This window comes from Alexandromys fortis, unplaced genomic scaffold (assembly GCF_014885135.2).
Source record: "Alexandromys fortis isolate MF-2015 unplaced genomic scaffold, M_Fortis_MF-2015_v1.1 scaffold_34, whole genome shotgun sequence".
Lineage (NCBI taxonomy): Eukaryota > Metazoa > Chordata > Mammalia > Rodentia > Cricetidae > Alexandromys > Alexandromys fortis.
The window spans coordinates 12,154,689-12,169,961 of record NW_026067933.1 but is presented as its reverse complement, the minus strand read 5'-3'; positions in this window follow the sequence as shown (position 1 = coordinate 12,169,961).

The following is a 15,273-nucleotide window of genomic DNA, read 5'->3' as shown; positions in this document are numbered from 1 at the left end:
AAAAAAAAAAAAAAAAGGAGCAAAGCAATCCTGAATGACTATCGGTTAAGGTAGTTTTAGTCCATAGAGCTATATATCAACATCCAGCTTTTCAGACTGGTGGAGGGAAACATCTGAGCAAATGAATTCTTCCAAAATGATGCCTAGAAACAAGTACATCTGCCTGCTGTAGCCTGGGCACTAAAGAGGCTTCAATGTGCCTGCTATCCTGTGGAAACCCTTAGGATGTTGATTTTAGAAGAAGCACTCAGGAATTTTTTCTTCTTCCTTTTCTCCTCCCCCCTTTATTTTTCTTCAGAGAATTCTTGTTTATTCACATATTCAGGCTGGAACACCTCCTGGTTGATGTATTTGTTTCCTCTTGAATATATTGAAGAGGTTGGACTTTATCTACACAGAGTGTTTGAATGTGCATTTTGAGCTGACTCTGACTCTCTTCTTTGAGGATACCTACCCTTGGCATGCCAGCTGGCACTCTTTGAAAGCATTTTAATGATACTCACAATTTCCTCTGATCGCCAAGGCCCATTACAGACTGACATTCCCATGCTTGTGAGACGATTGGTATTCAAAGGCTTTCTAGAACACATAACCCAAGGCAGAGGTGAGCCCCTAGGCATTATGAAGATAAGACTTTCCTAACTAATAAAACTAGCCTAACAAATCATCTTTTAAACCATGAATAGCTAGTAAACGTTAATTGGAGGCTTAGCAATTGCCTATCTTTATTAAATGCCATTAATTCTGTTCCCCTAATTTTGTAGAACAGAATAACAAACTCATTAAATTTATGAGATAGCACATAATTACAGGGTTTTTCAAACTGTTCTGAAGCTGTGGTTTTAATTAGCAAATTCAACATACTTTGCAAATAACTTATTTTCATAAATTTTTAAGTAATGCTGGTGGCAATGATGCTTTATGGATATAGAAATAAAAATGGTTATTGTCACATTGATGTCTAAGAACACATAACTAAATACATTATGAAACATATTACCTAAGCTCTTCTGTGTCAGATCACTAACCAAATAAATACACATACTTGAAGCCCTGTTTCATGGTTTTCAGGTCAGATTCAGGGTCTTTGCTGCCTGGGTTTTCCTGACCGTGGCAATGGTACTTTTTGAGGAACATTTGACTTTCACAATACATCACAAGGCTACTCTATCACTTCAACACTTCAACATCTGGATTTGCTTAGATGTTGGTTTTAAATTTACCATAAATTTCTTGAGCATTTCCTAACCCCATTGTTAATTTTAGCTGGGATTACAAGTAATAGTGTGAGATACTGACATTTGCAAATAATACCTTCATCAGATATGAGTATTTCCATCCATAATTGAACACATATTTAAAATACCCACATATTTAGTCAGACTACAACAAACAAAATTTTAAGTCAAAGAGTATCTCTAGCCTCAATTCCTGTTCTAGCTTTTCTAATTTTATGTATTTCTCATAGGATTTATATTCCTCTGTGGTACGATTTATTGCTATTTATCAGGTATTCAGTTGTCAATGTTACAACACATAGTCTTCTAGTAGTAGATGTCTGCCTGTTACAGATGATGGTGACTTGGCCTAACCGCATCATTCGTCTCTTGGAAAAATCACATTCTTACAGAGCTCGATTGCAAATAAATGTCCCATTTTCAGTATTACAATTTTGGGCCAAGCCCATTTTCATTATTTACTTCCTTATGAGCCATTACTCAGAGGTGAATTACCCATAATCTATTATCAAAACATTCACCATGTTGGGCAGCTTATTTTTCCTAGAGTTAATCATGTCATGGTATTTTGTTTATGTGGTTGGTTTTTATCTATAGAACACATTACATAAGATTAAAAATAGTGTTGATCATATATCAGTAGCTCTTCTTTTTTATTTGTATTAGTGCTTTGAGAATTTTTCATAATGTCATAGGCCCTATGTTCCCAACACAACTCTCCCAGTTCCACCTCACTCTTTCCCTTACCCAACAAACTCTTTATCGTTTTTGAAAACCCACCAAATCCAACTTGTTTTATAGTAGGTTTCTGTGACAGTTTGAATGAGATGTTCCCCCATAGTCTCAGGCATTGAATCCTTGGTCCATAATTGATGCTGCTGTTCCAGATGTTTAAGTGGCCTTGTTGAAGCATGTTGCTGAAGATATTCCTTGAGAATTTAAAGACAGACTCACAACATTTCAGGTCCACTCTTTCTACTTCATGCTTGAAATTCAAGATGTGACCTCTCAGCTTCCTGCTCATTCCACATGTGTCCACTGCACTGTCTTTGACTTTGACTGAATGGAACTACAAGCCTGAATAAAATTTTTCTTTCATAAGTTGTACTGGTCATGGTGTTTTAGCACAGAAATATGTAACTAATAAATACAGCTAGTTTCCACACAACTCATTGAAGGGTTTTTAGTGTTATTTTACCTCCGTGTCAATTCCTTCCTTTCCTCTGCCCTCTGATTCTCTGATTTAACCCTTTCTATTTCCTTTTAACCATTTTCTTTGCCTTTTTCCTTTTTTATTAAGAATTTTTTAATATAGTCTTTTCTCATTTTACATAACTATCCCCATTCCCATTCCCTCCCCTCCTCCTAACTCACCCTTTTCCCTACTACATCCCCCATCCACTCCTCAGAAAGGGTAAGGCTTCCCATGGGGAGTCAACAAGGCACTTTTTCACTTCAAGGCAAGACCAAGTCCCCCCACAACCCCTCGTCTTATGTATAAGCTGAGAAAGGTATCCCACCAAAGGGCCAGTGGCCTCACAGAATGCCCAAGTGTTACAACTGTCCTCCACATCAGTAAGCCTACTTTGATCCTATGTAGGTTCTGCCACTCAGTCCAGAGTCAGTGCACTCTCACTAGCTCAGGTCAGCTGTGTCTGTGGGTATCTCCATCATAGTCTTGATCCATTTGCTTACATTAATGTTCCTCCTTCTCTTGGACTGGTCTTCAGTAGCTCAGCTCAGTGCTTCACTGTAGATCTCTAGCCTTTTATTGGCTAAGTCTTATTTCTTAATTTAACCCATTTCTATTAATCTGTGCAGTGCCATGAGGCAGTGACTTACCAGCTAAGTTTCAGCAGCATGTCTTACTCTGGCAGCGGATCCATGGCATCTCCCTGACTCTGCTTTGTTCCTCCCAGAATTCAGTTCTACCTTCCCCACCTACCTAAGTCTGCCCTATCAGGCCAAGGCAGTTTCTTTATTCATTAACCAATACAAGCAACACATAGAAAGAAGCTAGAGCTAATGGGCCAAGCAGTGGTTTAATTAATACAGTTTCTATGTGGTTATTTCAGGGCTAAGCTAGCCGGGTGGCAGGATGAACAAGTGGCCACTCCCTGCAATAGGTATTGATACCTGAGAGGGACTAAATTACTGTTGCTCCCCAAAGAGTTTCTAGGACTAGAAATGATAACAAAGTTGGGCACCAGCAAAGTTAGGGAACAAAAGAATGACAGAAGTTGGAAGGACATCGAGATTTCCTCCTGATTCACTTCAGGTTACTGAAGGGAACTGTGAAGTTCAAAGGGCTTGAGCTACTCCCACAAAGAAGCCTCCTGAGAGTACTCACCTAGATATACACCTAGGTTCCTGCTCTTTCTTATTTATCTTGGTGTCTTTGAAACAACAGAGTCAGTTAAATGCTTTATTCTCTCCTGGTTTATATATAGCTCAACTGGAAGGTCCAATAGGAAAGTGTAGAGTCTTTTTTCTGTCTGTGTACATACATGGTGTATGTATGTATGTATGTATGTATGTATGTATGTATGTACGTACGTGTTGGGAGAGGGTATGCATGCATGAAGAAGCCTGAGAAAAGTATCAGCTGTACTCCTTTTTCACTCTCTGCTTTATTCCCTTGAGACAGGCTTCCTCACTGACCAATACCTCATCATAGAGAGACTTCAGATCTCAAGAAAATACTTTATTTTTACTACTTTATTGTTAAATTTGAACATTAAAACTATGTTTGGCTCAGTGCTTTAGCAACATTGATACATCATTTATTGGCTTAGTAGTGCTAGGATGAAATGGATAGATTTTCTGGAAATGTGCATTCTTCTAAAGAATCTAAAATTGTGATACTTGACTTGTAGCAATACAAATGTTGAATATAATCATGGTCGGAACTTTAGGAATGAATGTCTGTGGTTTGTGAAGTTTAACACATTAGTATAAGACTATTCATGTAAGACTGGCTGAAGGAGGCAAAATATATGTTTTCTGTCCTACTGCCCGTCCTTGTTAATTGTTCTTTTTATTGGGATGGAGCCACTTAAGAATTAAGTTGATAAACTGAAAATTTTACAGAATCCAAGAGCCATGGACAGTGTGAGTTATTTAGTAAGATCAATATCCTCAGTTATCAAGGAAATGCAAATCAAAACAACTCTGAGATACCATTGTACAGCAGTCAGAATGGCTAAACACCAATGATAGTTTATGCTGAAGAGGATGTGGAGTAAGGGGAACACTCATCCATTGCTGGTGGGAATGCAAACTTGTGTAACCATGTTGGAAATAAGTTTCTCAGAAAATTAGGAATTAATTTACCTTAGAATACAACAATAGCACTCTTGTGTGTATACCTAAAGGATGCTCAATCATACATACAAAGACATTTTTCAACTGTGGCATTATTTGTAATAGCCAGAATCTGGAAACAACCTAGATGCCACTCAACTGAAGAATGGATAAAACAAATGTGGCACATTTATACATTAGAGTACTACTCAGCAGAAAAAGAAAGATATCTTGTAATTTGCATGCAAATGGATGAAACTAGAAACACCATCCTAAGTGAGGCAACCCAAACCCAAAAAGATCAATATGGTAAGTACTCACTCATAAGTGGATACTAGCTATATACATTAAGCCCATAGTTCATGATCCTAGAGAAGCTAAGTAACAAGGTAAACCCTAAGAAAAACATGTAGATTCATCTGGAAAGTCAAAATAGACAAGATTGCCTGACAAAATTTGGAGCATGTGGGTGGGGGGAGAAAGGAGGTTGGAAGGGGAAGAGGAGTGGAGATGCAAAATGGGGAGGAGAACTTGAGAGAAAGGGATAGTTGAGATGGAGGAAGGACAGAGATGAGAGCAAGAAAAGAAATATCTTGATTGATGGTGCCATTAAGGGTCTATCAAGAAATATGGCTCTAAAGAAATTCCCAGGAATCTACAAGGAAGACCCCAGATAAGACCCTAAGCAATAGAGGAGAGGGTGCCCAAGCTAGTCTTGCCCTGTAGTCAGACTGATGAATATCTTAAATATCACCATAGAATCTTCATTCAACAGCTGATGGAAACAGAGGCAGAGACAGTCATCGGAGCACTGGATTGAGCTCCCAAAGTCTAGTTGAAGAATGGGATGAGTAATAATATGAGCAAAGAGGTCAAGACCATGATGGGTACATGATGTGGGATTCCCCTCTGTATGCTATGAATACCGTTGGTTAATAAAGAAACTGTCTTAGGCTTGTGATAGGGTAGAGTAGAGATAGGCAGGGAAAACTAAACTGAATGCTTGAAGAAAGGAGGCAGAGTCAGGGAAAAGCCATGGAGCCACAGCAGGAGATGGACATGCCAGGACCTTGCAGGTAGGCCACGAGCCTGGTGGTAAAATGTAAAATAGTGGAAATGGGTTAAATTAAGAAGTAAAAGTTAGCTAATAAAAATTTAGAACAAATAGTAAAACAGTGATTTAATTAATACAGTTTCTGTGTTGTTATTTTGAAAGTCTAGGAGGCTGGGAAACAAACAAGTGGCCTACTACAGGTACACCAACTGACACAGTCTACCTGAGCTAATGGGAGCTCACCAACTTCAGCCGGACAGGAAAGGAACAAACATTGGTCCAAACTAGTTCCTCTGAATGTGGTTGACAGTTGCATGACTGGGGCAAACTGAGGGGGCCACGGGCAGTGGCACCAGAATTTATCCCTACTGCTTGTATTGCCTTTTGGGGAACCTATTCTCTTTGGATGGATACCTTGCTCAGCCTAAATATAGTAGGAAGGGTCTTGGACCTTCCCCCAAAGCAATGTGCATTACTGTTTCTGTAGAATGGGTGGGGTGGGGACAGGGGTAAATGGAGGAAATGGGAGGCAGAACTTGGATTGCTATGTATAATGAAAAAAATGATTGTTTTCTTTTAAAAAAAATAAATAATAATAGAAATAAAGAAAAAGGAATCTATCTGCCATTTCAAATTAGCAAGCTCCTACACACACTGCACTGTCCCCTGTAACTTATGATAGATCATTTATAGAAAGAACAGAACTTATAAAATGTGCCATTGCCACCCTGGTATTGTGCAGGTTGGGCTTCCAATCAGTCCTCTGAACTCACTACACCATCTTAGTTACAACAGAAGTAAAGAGAAGGATTGGAATGAATTTCCTGTTGCTCCATTCCATAATTTATATTATTAGACACTGTGACTTGACACTCTACAAGAGCATTTTGAGAATGTGTGAGAGGAATTTAAGGACACTGCTAATGCTTCCCCACTCCAAAAAAAGTAGAGTGTGTTTCATGGCTACCGCATATTTATGCCACTGAAGTGTGAATTTTCAAGTAGTCAAATGGTGCATTTTATATTATGGACATGTGGCTGCAATAAAAAATTAGATTGTTAAGGAAAAGGTTTTCTCATTTACCAATTAAGTAACACATGAAAAACAATCTTGTCATAAAACTTTTACAGTATGTTTTATGCCGCAAATTCTTACAACTGCCTACAAGAAGTATTATTGCTATTTTTAGATGGGAAAAATGCATGCCTGGTAGGTTAAATCTCCTTATTAAAAGTCACACTGCTGACTAATAGAACCAGGAAAAAAATCAGATTTGTTTGTTTCAATTTGATCACATGAGGACATTGTTTTCACATCTTTTCCCTATACGGATTTTTTTTCTAATGGTTAATTTCTTTTTTTTTCTTTTTTTTTCTTTTTTTTATTGAGAATAGGACAAAAAAAAAAGTTTCCGCCTCCTCCCAGCCTCCCATTTCCCTCCCCCTCCGACCACTCTTCTTCCCCTCCCCCCACTCCTCTTCCCCTCCCCCAACTCCTCTCCCTCTCCCTCTCCAATCCAAAGAGCAGTCAGGGTTCCCTGCCCTGTGGGAAGTCCAAAGTCCTCCCCGCTCCATCTTGGTCTAGGAAGGTGGACATCCAAACTGGCTAGGCTCCCACAAAGCCAGAACATGAAGTAGGATCAAAACCCAGTGGCATTGTCCTTGGCTTCTCAGCAGCCCTCATTGTCCGCCATATTCAGAAAGTCCGGTTTTATCCCATGCTTTTTTAGTCGCAGTCCAGCTGGCCTTGGTGAGCTCACAATAGATCAGCCCCACTGTCTCNCATCTGCTTCTCATTGGGACCTTGGGAGCTCAGTCCAGTGCTCCAGTGTGGGTCTCTGTCTCTATCTCCATCCATCACCAGATGAAGGTTCTATGGTGATATGAAAGATATTCGTCAGTAATGCTATAGGATAGGGTCATTTCAGGTTCCCTATCCTCAGCTTCCCAAGGGACTAACTGGGGACATCGCCTTGGGCTCCTGGGAGCCACTCTAGGTTCAAGTCTCTTGCCAACACTAAGTTGGCTCCCTTAACTAAGATATGTGCTTCCCTGCTCCCCTATCCAACCTTCCTTTATCCCAATCTTCCTGTTTCCCCAAGTTCCCCCAATCCTCCCCTTCTCACTTTTCTCTCCCTGTCCCCCCTTATCCCCAACCCACTCTACCCCCAAGATCTCAATTTTCTCCTATACGGATTTATAAGATCAAAGTTTGTCCATTTCTGTGAGCTTATACAGGAAAATATACAAAGCAGATCTGAAGGTTCCCCAGCCTTATCAATTCATACTGACCAAGACTGTATTAGAATGTACCTCAGCTGCCAGAACCATGCTGATCCAGACTAGATCTGAAGGCTCTCTAGTTTCACAGATTAATGCTGACCCAATTATAACATCCATATTGGGGATCCATCATGCCTAAACATTCTACTGGTATTTTCAAATAGATTGGACACTTTAAAAGAGATAGCATTTTGAAAATGTCAGAGGAAGTCAAGCACAGTGTTAAGATTTTTTTTCTTGCCAAATATGCTTCTCTCATTTACTAACTAAATAGAAAACAAAAGGTCTTGTCACATCACTTACAGTATATTTGTACCATAAAATAATTTTAAAAGATAATAAATAACAGATAAAATAATACGCAAATACTGGGCTAAGTAGGATCACATTTTATTTATTCATCCAATAAATGTCTGTTGTGTATCTTTTCATAGGTGTTATGGAAATACAGGCGGGAAAAATCTTTTTTTCTCAAGAAAATGACCTTCCAGACAGTGGATGCGCACACTAGTTGATAGTTTACCAGATAAGAAGATGTGCTCTGGGGAGCAATGAAGGCAGAAGACAGAGAAAGGGAACTGTGACCCAAGGCAGCATGATTGTTGTAATAAAGCAATCAGAGAGGATCTGAGAAATAGAAGCTACTACTCCTGCCTTATGATGGTGTACAGATGTGGGCAAAAGTATTCAAAATAACAGTGCTGAGCATAGAGAGTAAGTCTCTGCTACATTTTAACAGGAGAAAAGCCAGATGTGGATTAACCAGGTTAAATTTACTCCCTAATTGTAAATATGGAAAGCCAGGACTTGAACTCATGTTTTCTAACTGTAGTCTCTCTCTGACCTGCTCTTTCCCCTTACTATTGCACATGGATATAGATTATACTTCTACCAATGGAAAGATATTGAAGATATTATTCATTTGTAGATAAACCTAAATGAAAGACATATTTTCCATTAAAAAAAAAAACCTTTTCTGTGATACATACTTACAGTCAGCTGTGGTTTCATGACTGTCTTATACATTGTGAGGATGTGAACTGGTTGCATTAATATTTAGCTCATGTTACAGTTAGCTCCTTTTCAGCCTCTTTGATTTTTATATTGTCTCTAAAACTAAGCGCAAGTATGGAAGCATGTTTGGAATAACTAATATAAGTTACCCTGAAGAAAAAGCCAGAATTCTGGTAGTAATCAAGACAAATATGGGGAATGATTTTAAAAAGAGCCCATTGTACTATGAGGGAATTTTATATGTAGAAATACCATTTGCTAAATTTAACAGGTTTTCCCTTGAGTAAGTTGAAGGATATGACTAAAATGATACTGCGACTCAAGTTATTAATAAAAGTATTTTAAAAGATGCCATGAGGATGTTTCTTTTTTATCTTTAATTTGGAAGACCAATTATTACACCTTCTTAAAGAGCAGAGATAATGTTAATTAAAACCCTGCACATTCATAGAATTTTATCTAATGTAAATTTATAGAAACATTATCCAAACAACATAACTCAAATAACAGAAAAGTATTGTTTAAGAAGAATAACTATTGCAGTATTATTTACTTCAACAAAAATACCATAAAAACCTAATATTTAAATTAGAATGGATCCATATGCTCAACAATGTTATAACTAGTAGAAATAATAATAGTGACCATCATATTGCCCACAGGAATGCCTGCTTTACCTGAAACTTTAAGTGAAAAATGAATACATGACATAAAAAGGAGTTTTTTGTCAATATAAAATTCATGGGAAAGAGTAAATGGAAGAATATAAACTTGCTTGTATGTTATTAAACATAGTGTATATAATTGTAAGTACTTAGGTATATATCCCCTTCTAATTTGCAAGTGTTCTACAATATTTTAAAATAAGATATTTAGCCCATAGTTTACTAATGCTATTCTTCTACTATATAGTATAATAAATATAATATTATACAATACTATAATATAATATATAATATCAGACAAAATGATAAGCAAAGCCTGCTGAGTTAAGCAGGATCAAAGTTTACTTATTCGTTCAATACATGTCTGTCAAGTATCTTTTCCTAGGTTTTGGAGAAACAGAGATGAGGCAAAATCTTTCTATCTCAAGATAATTACTTTCTAGACAGTGGATACATGAACTAGATGACAAATAGTGTGCCAGATGACAAGATTGCTTGTGGAGCACAATGAGAACAGAAGATGGAGAAAAAGAACAGTCACAATAAAATAACTCAAAGGTAGAACCAAGAACCTAGAAGGTGAGACTAAGAGTTATAAGAAATTATTTCCTTCCTTTGAAACTCAAAGGAACTTCTAATTTTTGTCTGGCTAGATTGACTTGTAATTAGTAAAAGTCAGCAACATTTTCCCCTCTATTTCCCACCTTTCTAACCTATAATGCGATAACATTCATCCCTTGCCTATCACACCATTGCATGTTGGGTCTATCAACATGGATAACTTGTTTACTAGACCCATAGTCCACACGTGTAAAACAGTGGCTTCTGAAGAGCTCAGACTCTGGAGGCTCATCTACCGGGGACATGAGTTAAGGGATGGGAGTTTGCATTATGTGTTGTTGCTATCCTGGAAAATGACTCTCAAGAATTTAAAGAGTGAAAATGTACTTTGCACGTAGAACAGCTGTGAATCATTTGCAGGCAAACTGTGACCAAGAGACTCTAAAGTGACCAAGGACCCTGTTGACTGAAATCATCACCTCCTCCTGAGCAAAGGAGGCCAGAGGTTTCACTGAAACCATTAGTCTGTGGGCAAGTTGATGGACACTCCTAAGATTATGTTTTGTTAGATTGGAGTTTTGGCAGCTAGTCACCACCCCGTATTCCCATAAACATTTTTAAACAAGTCTCTTTGAATCCCTTAGCCAAGGGAAAACAAAATGAGTACTTTCAACATCATAGATTTTCTCTTACTTGAACCTCTTTGAACGTAAGATCCCAGCCCTCACTAGGCTCTTTGTACCATAGTAATTTATAACTCAGCAACAGAGAACTAATATAATACTATACATAACCCCTTTGGAAATTCCCCAGCTTTATGTGTGGTTAAATAAATAGTTCCAACTGTGTAATTAAGAAAATTACATTTCATGGAAAAAAATACATTTTATCAAAGTTTTCTCAGTGCATTATTTGTTACAATTTTATTACTTTTCTATTTCTTCCCAAATAAGGGGATTATTAAAACCAACTTCCACTCAGAACAGTATTTTTTTTTATGCATAGACACAATCTAGCTTTTGGTTTTCAAGTTCAGTGAAAACCACATTCAGCACTAACTCTCCTGGACAAGTTTGAGGAAGAACAGCTTTTGGACCACCCCCATGGCCAATTTTCATTTTTAATTTTGTCTCACTGTGGATATTCCATCATGTCCTGAAGTATCTTTTTGACTTCTACCACCCACACATGTCACATAAGTAATACTAATTAAAATAGTATATGCATTTATAATTTAGTTTCTCCTCAGAAATAAAAAGCAATAAGAGAGTCTGGAAAAATACACTTATTCTCAACATTCTCTACTTTATTCAGGACAGAGGAGAGACACAATAAATGATGTTAATAAAGCTGTTTCTTCTGACAATATGAACACAGTAGGTTTGACAAATTGTAATACTATAGCCAATGGCAAATAATGCTGCCCCACTTAGATGATTCTTGATTTTATCACTTACACTATTTTATATATCTAATTATTTTCTATATGTTATGCATGTCCATTCCAGTGCATAGTTTTGAATTTTTTAAATCAGTAAAAATTTTGCATCTTGTGATAAAAGTGTAAAATATATGAGTAGCTCATCTAGGCATGAGTCCCTGTGGATTCACAATCAGTTAATAACTGTTAATAATATCTATGAGGCAAAATCTAGAACATTATGTTCCTGGGATAGAGTTTTGTTGTTCCATAATGTCCTAAATCATTTGTTGTGATTAGGATGTGCCCTATTCTAAGTTCCTCCATATTGTATGAAACAATGGCTTTTCGAGTTGTTTGCCTGAGATACTTTATTTTAAAAGCATTTCAAAATGGTTAACTCAGTTTTGAGGATGAAGGATGTTTGTGCTCCTGGTGAACAAACAAATGCCACCATTTTTCTGGAACAACCCATGCACCACAGACTGATATGGGAGTACTAAGAATGCAACCCTCCACCCCGCCATGTTGGCCTGGATAGAACAAGCAGGAAGGACCTTGTTTGTCCTAGCAATGCTGCCACTAAGGTTTCTAAGAAGCACTTAGCATTTTAAGAAGCTGTCCTAGTCAGAAAAAGATTACAGATACACAATAAAGACAAATTCAGATGGAAAAGACCTTGAAATGGGTCACAGTGTTGGATAAATGTATGTAGGCTCGGGAGAGAGAAGAAAGAGAGTATAGAGACTTATACAAAGACATAAATGGTTTTGAAAAAGTAAAACAAAGTCTTTAAAGAGACAGAGTACAGACAGTCATAGATTAAAATGAGTAAAGAAATGTAAGACCACGTAAAGATAGAAAATACACAGAGAGTCTGGATTGTGTATATTATTGTGTTTTCTTTAAATTTTTTGACTGTGATGAAGCTATGTAACCAATATATTTACTTTAAAAATATCTTTTCTTAAAAATTTGGACCTGAAAGGGGTACACTCATCCATTGCTGGTGGGAATGCAAACTTGTGCAACTACTCTGGAAAGCAGTGTGGAGGTTTCTCAGGAAATTTGGGATCAACCTACCCATGGACCCAGCAATACCACTCTTGGGAATATACCCAAGAGAGGCCTTATCACACAACAAAAGTATATGCTCTACTATGTTTATAGCAGCATTGTTTGTAATAGCCAGAACCTGGAAACAACCTAGATGCCCTTCAATTGAAGAATGGATGAAGAAAGTATGGAATATATACATATTAGAGTACTACTCAGCAGTAAAAAACAAGGACTTCTTGAAGTTTGCAGGCAAATGGATGGAAATAGAAAACACCATCCTGAGTGAGGTAAGCCAGACCCAAAAAGAGGAACATGGAATGTTCTCACTCATATTTGGTTTCTAGCCATAAATAAAGGACATTGAACCTATAAGTTGGGTTCTTAGAGAAGCTAAATAAGAAGGAGAACCCAAAGAAAATCCTGAATATTTCTCCTGAATATTAAACTTCATCAGGCGATGAAAGGAGACAGAGACAGAGAACCACATTGGAGCACCGGACTGAAATCTCAAGGTCCAAATCAGGAGCAGAAGGAGAGAGAGCACAAGCAAGGAACTTAGGACTGGGAGGGGTGCACCCATACACTGAGACAATGGGGATCGGGAACTCACCAAGGCCAGCTGGCCTGGGTCTGAAAAAGCCTGGGTCAAAACTGGTCTCGCTGAACATAGCGGACAAGGAGGACTACTGAGACCTCAAGAACAATGGCAACGGGTTTTTGATCCTACTGGACCTATTGGTTTCGTGGGAGCCTAGGCAGTTTCGTGGATGCTCACCTTACTAGACCTGGATGGAGGTGGGTGGTCCTTGGACTTCCCACAGGGCAGAGAACCCTGATTGCTTTTTGGGCTGACGAGGGAGGGGGACTTGATTGGGGGAGGGGGAGGGAAAGGGGAGGCGGCGGTGGGGAAGAGACAGAAATCTTTAATAAATATATAAATTAATTAAAAAAAATTGGACCTATGGATATATTGCTTTGAAAAAGAGGTTCTTCTTTTGCTTCCACAGAGGATGCAAACCTGTGGATTAATTCCAGACTAATGTGGTTTGATGGACCAAGACACCCTGAAAGGTTGTTATGAACACCCCTCAAAATTACTTTTCCCAACAAAAATCAAGAAGCAGTTTGGAAAAAAAAACTACACCCAAATTCCCAAATATTGTTTATAAATGTTTGTTTGCATTTAAAAAAGGATTTGCTGTAGAGATTTGCATTGGTATGAATCTTGGTTTGTTGATACAAATTTAAGGTCAATTTTGTTATGTTTATTTCTGCTCTTGTTTAAGGTATTGTGATTGTGCAGTTCATTTACAAATGTAATGTACAATTAAGAAATATAGATTAATAGGTAATCATCTATAATAGTTAAACTTGTAGTTATGTTATTTAGATTTTCTAGATGTACAGAGATGTATTTCAGATGGCTAGGGATTTTTCTGATCTTTCAAAGAATATGGCATTTAAAATGTTTCCAGATATCAGGTCTTTTCATGACAATGAGACACATTTTCTCCTGGCAGCACCTACTTCAAGAGGATAGGCATCAAAGCGACTCTTTGTGAAGTTTGGGCAAGAAACTGCTCTTGCCTGGACTGCTTGATGTTATGTCATATAAACTGCACATGCAGAACCCACAGAGAAATGACTCTGGACTTGCCTAAAGGTGAGACAATTATTCAGGGTTCCTGCTTCATGAAAGAAACTGCCAAACATTCTGCAGGACACAGAAGAAAGTGACTCACAAACTGCCAATATAGGTGGAACTTTCTTTGAAATTTCTGCTTCAAGGAAAAGTCTGCCTGATACTGTGGGCCTGTAGACTGAAGATGGGTGCCCACAATGGTACAGAACTTTGGGTGACTGTCTGGGCAGTGAGATGTCTCTGTCAATTCTAGATTTTTGGAAGTTGCTTAAATGTACTTACTGTTTACTTAGGAAATATTATATCCTTCTGTAGTCTTTGATGGAATTGAAGAATAGTTATAAGTTTTCTTAGTTATGATAAAAGATAAAGTAGATATAAATATTGTAGCTATCATTCTTGTTTGATACATGTTTGCTATATGTAATTTTACTATATTAAAGTTAAAACCTTCCTTTTATTTAAACAGAAAAGGGGAGGTGGTGTGGGATTCCCCTTTGGATGCTGTGATTATCTTGATTAATAAAGAACTGCTTTGAGCCTATGGCAAGGCAAAACAAACTAGGCAAGGAAAACTAAGCTGAATTCTGGGAGAAAGAGGGCAGAGGAGAAGCCCTGTCACTCCACCAGAGAGTGACAGACACTGGCTAGAACTTTACCTGGTAAGCCACAACCATGTGGTGATACACAGATTGAGATGGGCTAGATTAGGATATAAGAGTTAGCCAGAAATATGCTTAAGCTATTGTTCAAACAGTATTGCAAAAAATGGTTTCTGTGTGATTATTTCAGGGCTGAGCAGCTGGGAACAAGCAAGCAACCTCCCTACAACACAACCCTACAAATTTATCAGAACCAATTGCGACAGTATAGGCACCTGCGTGTATTAAAATCATATCAGGGAAAACAGGCCCAACAATGACCCCTACACAATAGACCAAAGAAAGGGTATAATTCTCCAACTTGGATCACATAGAATAATGGGTTTTTAGCACTATGATCATGACAGCCCCAAACTGATTTGTCTTCTGATA